Raw genomic sequence first — 9642 nt, forward strand, 5'->3', positions numbered from 1 at the left:
TATTAGGAGTTAAGTAGAGGTTTTATCATGAGCACTGAGTAAGACAGACCGGCTTGAACACAGACAGTCATATTTCCCCTGATCCTTCGGCATAGGCCTCTCATCCTTATCAAAGCCAGAAACAACACTAAGCGGAGCTGGGCCTAGGGCAGAGGTGAGCAATGAGTGTGTAGATTACCATGGTCCTGGACTTTCACTATTTTGCTCAGAGAAGGGAATTTCACCAGGAGCAGCTTTCCAAACACTATGTGGGAAGCTGTACATACCAAAATTTACTCTTCCTTGCAAACAAGTTAAATCACAGGAACTATGCCCCCTTTGCATACGGTGGATAAGCAGCCCTTGATATTTTAATTTAAGATCATTGAGAAGCGAAGCGAGCAATATCTCAAAACATACAATGTACAGGTGTTCCTCTTCAAATTAATATGGGTTGTTTCCTGACATGCCAACACCAATGTTCATCAGAGGAAAAGTAAAACAACTTGGGACCTGTTCTGACATCACCCAACTGTGTTGCTACTGAACTTCAACTTACACCATTTAGATATCAGAACAGCAAAGACCAATAACATGACAGCTAACCAAGCCATGGATGCTCTGCTTGGTGGTGTGGGAAACAGCCTCATTGCCAGCCTTCCTACATGATTCCCCTCACTCTATTGGCCTAGAGTGGACTAGCCTAAGTACTTCCTCTTTTGCCCATCACCAATCTCTTACGATACAACACACAAATGTAAAAATATTAAACCAACAAGCTATTTAGCAGAGTATCTATAGACTAGAGGGATGCACATTCAGAAGCTCTCTCATTCCAAGTTAAGTTGTTCCTGCTGAACATTTCCACTGATGGAAGGGGAGTTGTCAGTTTCCTCTCCTATGGCAGACTTCTTCCTTCATTTTGTTCCTGTGGGTTCCCCCTCATGCACAAGCAGCATTTCAGGGGGCATTTTGAGCTGCAGTGAAAAGCAGGTGGTGAAGAAGTATCACTCCACTGATGGAAATTCATCAGTGGTCATTATCAGTGCAATCCAAACCAATGTAGTAGCATCTTTAATACTCTTTCTAAGGTTATAGATGATTTTAAGAGGATTAGAAAAAATTCATGAAGGATAGGTCCATTGTGGCTACTAGCCATGGTGACTGAAGGGAACCTCCATGTTCAGAGGCAGTAAACCTCTGAATACCAGTGCCAGGAGGCAGCAGTAGGGGAGTGCCTCAGCCTCTGCGCCCTGTGGTTTGGTCCTCCAGGGCAACTGGTTGACCACTATGTTAGACAGGTTGCTGAACTAGATAGACCACTAGTCTGATGCAGGAATGCTTTCCTTAGGTTCTTATGCCATGAGGATCCAAATAGTTGTCTTCTGAGAATGCTGGTGGTGGTGGAAAGTGCTATCAAGTTGCAGCCAACTTATGGCAATCCCACAGGGTTTTAAAGGCAAGAGATGTTCAGAGGTAGTTTGTCATTGCCTGTCTGGTCTTCCTTGGTGGTCTCCTATCCAAGTACTAACAAGGGCCAACCCTGCTTAGCGTATGAAATCTGATGAGATTGGGCTAGCCTGAGCAGACAGACATTTCTTATCAAAGCCATGAATAACAGTAATGTGATCTGAAATACAGAACTCTGCCTAGTGGAACTGGTAATGGGTGTTCCTGGTTACCAATATGGCTTAAATTTCCAGTTGCACCAACAAATCTAGGAGCACTCCATGACAGAAAATATGAGCCGTTGATTTCTTTCTTGTCCTCTCCCTTAAGCTATAAAATTTTCAGTACTGATATTAAGGAAATCTCTCTCCAGACCAGTATATGAACTCACCAAGGAACTTATCAGCATGAAGTAGAAAACAAGACAGAAGTCACAGGGCCTCAGTGAGCTGATGATGAGCAATGATCTACCAGTCTCTGAGATCTCATTGCCAAGACTGAAATGAACCCCTCAGGGACTCCATGGAGATCTGCCAGTACATGCTAATGTATCTCAAGATCTACACTATCAAAGATGATCCAAAGGCCTAATGGGATCTACAGGGTACAACTCAGTGTCCAGAAACAAATTATCGACTGCAAGCAGACCTGGGCCGAATCCACATTACCTCCGCGCGTCCCGGTGTTGCGCTAAATGTCCGCGAAACACCCGGAAGTATAGCGTCTTTCAAGCGCGATTTCTGAAATTGCACTTGAAAGACGCTATACTTCCGGGTGTTTCGCGGACATTTAGCGCAACACCGGGACGCGCGGAGGTAATGTGGATTCGGCCCTGGTGCCATACTATTTTCATTTCCAGACAAGTGTCCAGAAGTATGGTTGGAAAATCAACATCAAGACTGCTTGATTAAATGTAGTTTCTACTAAATATGAGCAGAGTTTGGGGCTGGAATAATAGTTTGAACTTTTAGGAGCCCACCTCAATTTTTAGGCTTTCAAAATAAAAATATTAATTTAATATTTTAAATTTCTATCATAATACCCAGGCAAAGCAACTCCTGTGATGTTTACATTTATTAACAATGTGATCGTAATAGAAATTGTTGCTTTGAAAATAGAACAGATGACACATACATAAAATAGTCAAATTGTAAATTTCATTCAAACTGTCAAGAAGTCACAACGAAAGTCACTCAATTAGACAATATATGAGACTCATTGCCTTGTTTTTATGAATACCACACAGCGTTGCCTTGGTGTATATGTACATTTATAAATATCAGATCAGTTTCATTTCCAAGTATTTTTATCAGTCCATGAATTAAAGATAACACAGGTACTTGCTGTATACTATCAGGATAGCTTCTTTGCATACATTAAAACTCAGTTACTAGAAGCATAAATAAGTAATGATTATTGATCTCAAAATGGTAATAACCTCAAAAAATGTACAACAAAATAAAAAATGCACTTTTGAAAAAAATTAATGTTCAAGGCAAGATGCTAATGGCCATTCTGGGAAAAAAGAATGTACATGGTTGTAACACATTGCTCTTTTAATCTTATAAAAAATAGAAGAAAGAGAGCAATCAATAGCACAGAACAAAGCTGCCAAATAGTTCATTCAGAGTTTGGACATCCGGTAATAATTATGAGGTAACATTTCAAAAGCATCATACTTCAGTGACTTGTACCATGATCCAAAACACATTTATTACTTGGAAGTAAGTCCCATTGACTTTACTGTAGCAAAAATAATTGGCATAGTACACAGAAGATTGGCTACAATCCTATGCACACTAACTTGACAGTAACATAGTAAGCATGCATAGGATTATAGCCAATCACTATCTACTATGCCAGCTTTCTTCCAGTTACATGGAAGTCCAAGTACAACGTGTGTTTCATTGAATATCTCCCTTTGAACTCAGATTTATTTCTGAGTAAATATGCTTAGAATTGCAGCCCCCCAAATCATATCTAACCCCAGACAAGAAGTCATTTAGAGCCTTAACTACATATTATATCTATCAGGAGATGACCATAGAGACATGCAGCAGAACACCAGCTGCAAATTCCCTGCAGGAATTCAATTTAAAAGCACCACAGGGGCCCAATTCAGATGGGGACTGTGGGGGGGGGAGGGACCCAAAATGGCCCCGGGGCATTGCTCAGTGGGGAGCTGCATATGTGAACTGGGCCCAGCTGAGCTTCTGAGGTGAGTTCCTATAGGGAACTCCCATAGGGAACTCCCATAGGGAGGTTAGTTCCCATAGGGAAACTCACAGTTGGTGTCCTGCTACAAGTCTTCATGGCAATCACCAGGGAGAATTACAGTGAAATCCCTCCATGGGCTTAGGCTGGAGTAACTCTGTTTAGGATTTACTGTTAATGTGTAGTTTGGAACAAAGGCTACAATCCTAAATGCGCTGTCCTTGGAGTAAGCCCCATTGAATAAACTGGGATTTACTTTTATTTAGGATTGTTCTCCAAATTACCTCAGGCAGGCAAACCCCTCTCTGTCAACCTAAGCCCTAGCATTGGTCAAGTGAGGTTAATCAAATCTAGCAACCTAATTTATATTATTTTACAACAGCACTATAAGTGCTTTAAATCTTGAGTTAGATTAATGTTTAAGGACAGCTTACTTCTAAGACTGTGCATTTGAGATGTCCATTAGCAGCCCAGACCTATACAGCAAAAAGCACCCTTTTTGTCCAGGACACAGGACCAAGCACCTTTAGACTCCAAGCACTTACTGTTGTCATGTATAAAGTTAAGGTGCCACATCCTTCCCTATCTCTTGCTTGTGCCACACTAATGCATTATGGAAGAATAGGAGGGCGCAGATCTTGGCAAGCACAGCAGCCTAATGCTGCTGTTATTCATGTTGGAGATGAAGGTGTGACTTCTACTAGCTGTGGGATCCAAATGGACAGTGGATCCAAGCCTGTCTATTGCTGTGCTAAACAAAGGAGTCAATGCCAAACTGATTTGAATATAAGGTGCCTTTAAAAGAAATTGGCCTTATTTATACATACAAAAGCTAAAAGACATAATTAATAAAACAATTGTGCAAATGGCTTATATACAAGGTTTAACAGATATGTGACTCAGCCTTTAAGCTGCATTTTCAAAACTGGATCTTGAGCAATCAGATTCTCAAACAGCTACAACAGCACAATTTCCACTGAAATGAAAGGCACTTTCATTATGACAACAAACCTGTAGACTTGGACTGTGATGCCTACTATATATATCTGTAGTGACTTCTATTACACTTATATCCCACCCTTCCAAGAAACTTGGAGCAGCACAGATGGTTCCCTGTACCCCAATTTATCCTTACAACGACACTGGAATGGGTTAGGCTGAGAAACAGTTATCTAGTGAGGGTTCTAGTTGAGTCTGACAGTTTAACCACTACATTAAATTGGCTTTATATATAATCAGTTACAGCTAAATGAACAAGATTACTTTCCAAATGACAGGTGGGACTCAAAGACTGCCTGTGTACTATGTAAATGTAAAAAATCCTTGTGCTAACTCAGAATCAGTCTATGCATGTGCATAGAATTCTTTGGATCTTGTTAAGAATTAAGACGCTAGTTGTCTTCCAGTGACACCCCCCAATTAAAAATACATCAACATTAATAAAGCAATGGTAAGACAATGAAAATAAAATCAAGTATTGTATTTTTATCGTTGTAATGAATGGAATAGACAAAGTAAAAATGTTGCTTTTATTTTTTCTTTTCCTCCATAGATTGAACACATATATAAGCAGTTTAATAATTTACTGAAGGTGTTTACATATATATGGTCTAACAAAGTAGACAAAATGGATAAATAACTTTATGGTCCAGGAATTCCAGTTATGGTAACTGGCGTGTTTGAAATTCTAGTAAAGGTTCTGTTTCAACAAGTGTATCTTTCCGTTCACTTACTGAGCTTTGCTGTCTAGCAGAGATGCAAAATCCTGAGCTGCAGCCAAAGACTTGCTTCCCATTTCACTCACTCCGACATTCCATTTATAACCTCTGGCAGCGTGTCATACCTACACTGTTCTGCATGCGGTTACTACACATTCTCATTCTCTCCACAATGAGGACAACCCTGAAATCGCTCAGATCAGAAAATTCTACTATGCTGCAAGGGCAACTTTGTGTTTTGTGGAGCTTAGTAGACACAAACATTTGAATCACAGTGTTAGAAGCAAGTAAAAAGTAATCTAGTCAAAAATGTAGGGTTGTGCAGCCACCAGCCCCAGATGAACCTATGTTGGTGCCTTTTTACATAGTAAACAGTGCAATTCTAAGAAGAGCTACTCCAGTCTAAGCCTACTGAATATGATGGGGTTAGATTGGAGAAATTCTTCTTAGAATTGTTCTGAAAGTACTAAACTCCCATTATACTCAATTCCCATTATTTTAAACACAATTTTTCCTGCTGTGGTCCAAAGTCTGCCTAGCCCATTTTGTTTCCAATAGTGCCCTCCCCCCATGCCTCTGGAAGTTCAGAAGGAACAAAGGTGACAGCATCTGTTGTTTGCCCAATGTGCCACAGTATTTGTTCAGTGCCGTCAAGGATACAGTGCATAGAGGCTCAATTTAGCTTCTATAGCTAATATGCATTAATAGACCACAAAGTCCCATTTTTTAAAACAGGCCATCTCAGTAGTGAACATCTTGTGATAAAGAGTACCTAAGTTAATAGTGTGTTGCCAGATGAAATAACTTCCTGATTATCTCTATTTGGTCATATCCCCATGTATCTTTCTTTTTCAACCCCACCCCCTAGCCATTCTGTAAATAGCACTCTTTGCTTATCTGGACTTTTCAGCATGCAAATATTTTGAAGCCTCACTTTGAAGCAGCAATCATTTAGATAAACAAGGATGAAAAATTACACTGTTCGATAATATTTGAAGAGGCTAATTGTAAGGAAAGGCCGATTTCACTCCTGCTACACCCACTTTGTGCCACAGGAGAATCTGTAACTATAGCCTCAGGTTTTTTGCATTTCTAAATGTGTCTTTGCTGTCAGTGGGGAGATTTTTGCTGGATCCGTGTTAATATTCAACAGGGACGAAATGCCGGTAAACTCGTTGAACTAACTTCAAAACACGGGCAAATTGGACAAGGAATTCACTCTTGAACTGGGGGTCAGTCTAAACGTGCAAGCAAGACTGGTCGGGCCTGAAACGCATAATTACTTGCCCAGTCTCCTGAGAAAGCCCTTCTTAACCATTCGGGAAAGCAAGCAAGCCCTCGAACCCTCCCTCTTCGTTTGGCCTTTAGCCATTGGCACCCGGTTTTGGCCTGTAGAGGGCCCCCTTCCCCTTGACAAAGCCCACGCTTCCCCTTAACTCTCCACGCAATGTAAGAGCAAAGGCTTCTTGTTGTGGTGTGTGTGTGTGGGGGGGGTCGCAGATTGCACACGGCTGCCACTCGGTCCCGTCCCACACACGTCCACCTCCTCTCCTCCCATCTTGTAGTTGCAAGAGCCAAGTGCCCCCCTCCTCGTACTCCGAGGGCAAAGAGGAAGGACCCATCCTAAGGCAGCCACCCAGAAAACAACGAACATGCAACTCGTGCAAACTCTTTGCCTGAACAACGCCCGTCGAACCGACGCGCTGGGGGAAAGCCCTGCTTGCCTGCCCGCATCCTTTGGTGTCTATCTGCGCCTCTGGCAAGCTGTAGCGGCAGCTACAGCCTGCGAGTTTCTGCAGCAGAGGAAGGTCGAGAAGGCTGAACGGGACGGGAAAGGCAGGGAGGGCAACAAGCAAAGCAGAAGACCTGGCCGGAGGCTGACTGGTCAAGCCTTCGCTCCAGCCAGAGAGATCCAAGAGCGGAGCAGGTGTCTGGCGGCTGCTCCGGGTGCAGGGAGAGTCAGAACAAAGGATCGGGACAGAGAACCCCCTGGATATCCTCCTCCTCCTCGGGGCTGCGATCCCAAGCACACTTACCTGGGAATAAGTCCCACTGCATCCCGCAGGGCTTACTTCCGAGTAAAGGGGTCTAACGCCTCGCCTTTTCCCGCTCTCACTCCCAGCACCAACCCTCCAGTCTGCCTTCTGCCTCGGCTCCCACCAGCCCTACCCTACGCCATGTCCTGCTCCCTCGGGCCTCCCGCTTGTCCGGCGGTGCTGCCGGGACTGGGGTCTTGGCTGGCTCCTTCGGGGAACCGCACTTCCCGCGCGCCTGCCACTGGAGTCCACTTTCCGTCAGCCGCGCCACTTCGCTCCTTGCCCCTACCTCGCAGTCCACACAAAGTCCGCTCGGATCCCCTCCGGAGAGTCACATCGTCTCCCGGCCGTCCAGTCCCTCCAGCCGCCTCCTGCAGCTCCAGAAACACAGGAGGAGGCAGGAGGCTCAAATGTCTCATCAAAGCTTTATGAAGGGTGGGAGGGCAACAGAGTTGTTGGGAGTCTCTGAGCCCCCCCGGCTGTCGCAGGAGCCTCTCGCTTGAGCCGGGATCTGTCCCATCGCCTCCCTCCCTGTGTTTGGCTTCGCACTCAGGAATTATTTAGAGCGCCGTTTGGGCTTCCATTGGTCAAGCTGCTTCCAAGCAGGAACACCAGCACTGGGTCACCCAGTTTAAAGGAACCGCCCCCCCCCCCGCTCCACGACCCAACGCTGGACTGAACACCCTCGGCGACTGCCAAATGCTGCTTGTTCTTCCTTTCTCTTCCCACAAACTTTTTGTTCCAACCCCGAACAGGCTTAATCTAGTAAACATCTTTACAGCCTACTCGGGCAACATTCAGGCAAAAGAATATATAGCCCCAGATCACCCTTTCTTTGCCCCCTTCTCTCTCTCAAATGAGCGTGGAGAAATCAGTCAAGCAAAACTGACAAGTCGTTTAAACTGTGACTCACGGGAGCTTTGCCTAAATTCCAGCTCTCCCCCCCCCTTGCATTACAACTGGAGGGAGAGGTAATTCTCACGCAGCTCAGGAGAGAGAAAGGATGTTAGATATGACTACTCCAGAGTAAGCAGTCAGGGATTGCAGCTCCCTGTTTGGCGCACGAGAAAGGATCATTTTCAGAGAAGGGGGTGGGGGGTGGGGAAGCGCACGGCATGAAAGTTTCTTTTGCTCGGGGACGAACGTTGGAGCCTGCCTCTGAAACGCTAGAAATCTCTTAAAAGCTCGAGAATATTGGTTTACTTGTTAGTGCATTAAACAAACCAGATCCATTTAAATATAGCTCCCTCACTGACCTCTTCATAGTCTGCCTATTAAGAATGCAATCAAGATAATAACAACCATTGTTTATTAATGAACGCTCCGGGTAACGTTTCAAGCAGTCACTTTCGAAGAGAACACGCAGCGGGCAAGGCGCACAATCCCGCCAGCCGGCGGACTTCCTCGCAGACGTAACAAACCGGCCCGAGACCCCAAACTCACCGAGAGCCTTGGGAAGCGTCTCCTGGCCACGGTCAGCGCCGAGAGCGTCGCATGAGAGGTCTCGTCGGAACGCCCAGCCCCAAGTCCTTCGGAGTCCTCTTCGTTCTTAGGAAAGGAAATTTCAAACGAAACCCTCCACCTCCTCCCCCTAAACTGCCGTGCAAAATCGTTCTTTCCCCCTCTATTTATGTCGCAAATAGATTAAATTATTGATAGTGGAAATTGCATTGCGGAGATAATAATGGCATCCCCTGATTGAGTAGCTCCATTTGATCTTGGTCGGGATGGAGAGATTTCATGCTGGCTCGCCAGTGTTAGCTGACGCTTGATCAAACTCTCTCCAGAGCCGTGAATGCAGCGTGAATGGGAATCCACACGAGTGCTACGCTCTCCACTCTTGACGTGTCTGTCATATGATACCCCGCCAGCCTCTTGCAGAGACACCACTGCACGGATTACGAGGAATCGCAATCCGTACATACCGACGATGTCTCGCTCTCCCCACTTCTTCCTTAGGAGCTGGCAGCCTGAGGTTGCCGCCCCTTGCACGTGCTTCTGATGTTCTGGCTACAGTTCTTTCGGTTTCTTCCTAAAAACCACGTGAGGGTTTCCCTCTTTTCCCACAGGTATTTAGAAGCTGTAAATCTTGTAATGTTTTCTTGTGTGTGCTTTCCTGTCATCAAGGCCTGGACTTGATTTCTGTGATTTTTCTTGTGAGGCACTTGATGTTGGATGAGCAAACTAGAAATGTGCTTAAGTCAGTGTGGTCTTGCAATCATGTCAAATACCTGCTTGTATTAGGG

General features: G+C 44.7%; 1 protein-coding gene across 2 annotated transcripts in view; it reads right to left on the reverse strand.

Moving 5' to 3' along the window:
- The window catches only part of BDNF (brain derived neurotrophic factor), a 45716-nt gene extending 36712 nt beyond the window's left edge, over positions 1-9004 (reverse strand). The window contains exon 1 of one of the 2 annotated variants that reach the window (XM_054969856.1): positions 8840-9004. The gene's annotated coding sequence lies outside the window, so the exon portion shown is untranslated. Of the gene's footprint in view, positions 1-7685; positions 7973-8839 lie in introns of those variants that run through there. The other variant, XM_054969855.1, reaches the window with a different exon arrangement.
- Positions 9005-9642: the final 638 nt, after the last annotated feature.

Source organism: Eublepharis macularius, chromosome 2 (assembly GCF_028583425.1).
Source record: "Eublepharis macularius isolate TG4126 chromosome 2, MPM_Emac_v1.0, whole genome shotgun sequence".
NCBI lineage: Eukaryota > Metazoa > Chordata > Lepidosauria > Squamata > Eublepharidae > Eublepharis > Eublepharis macularius.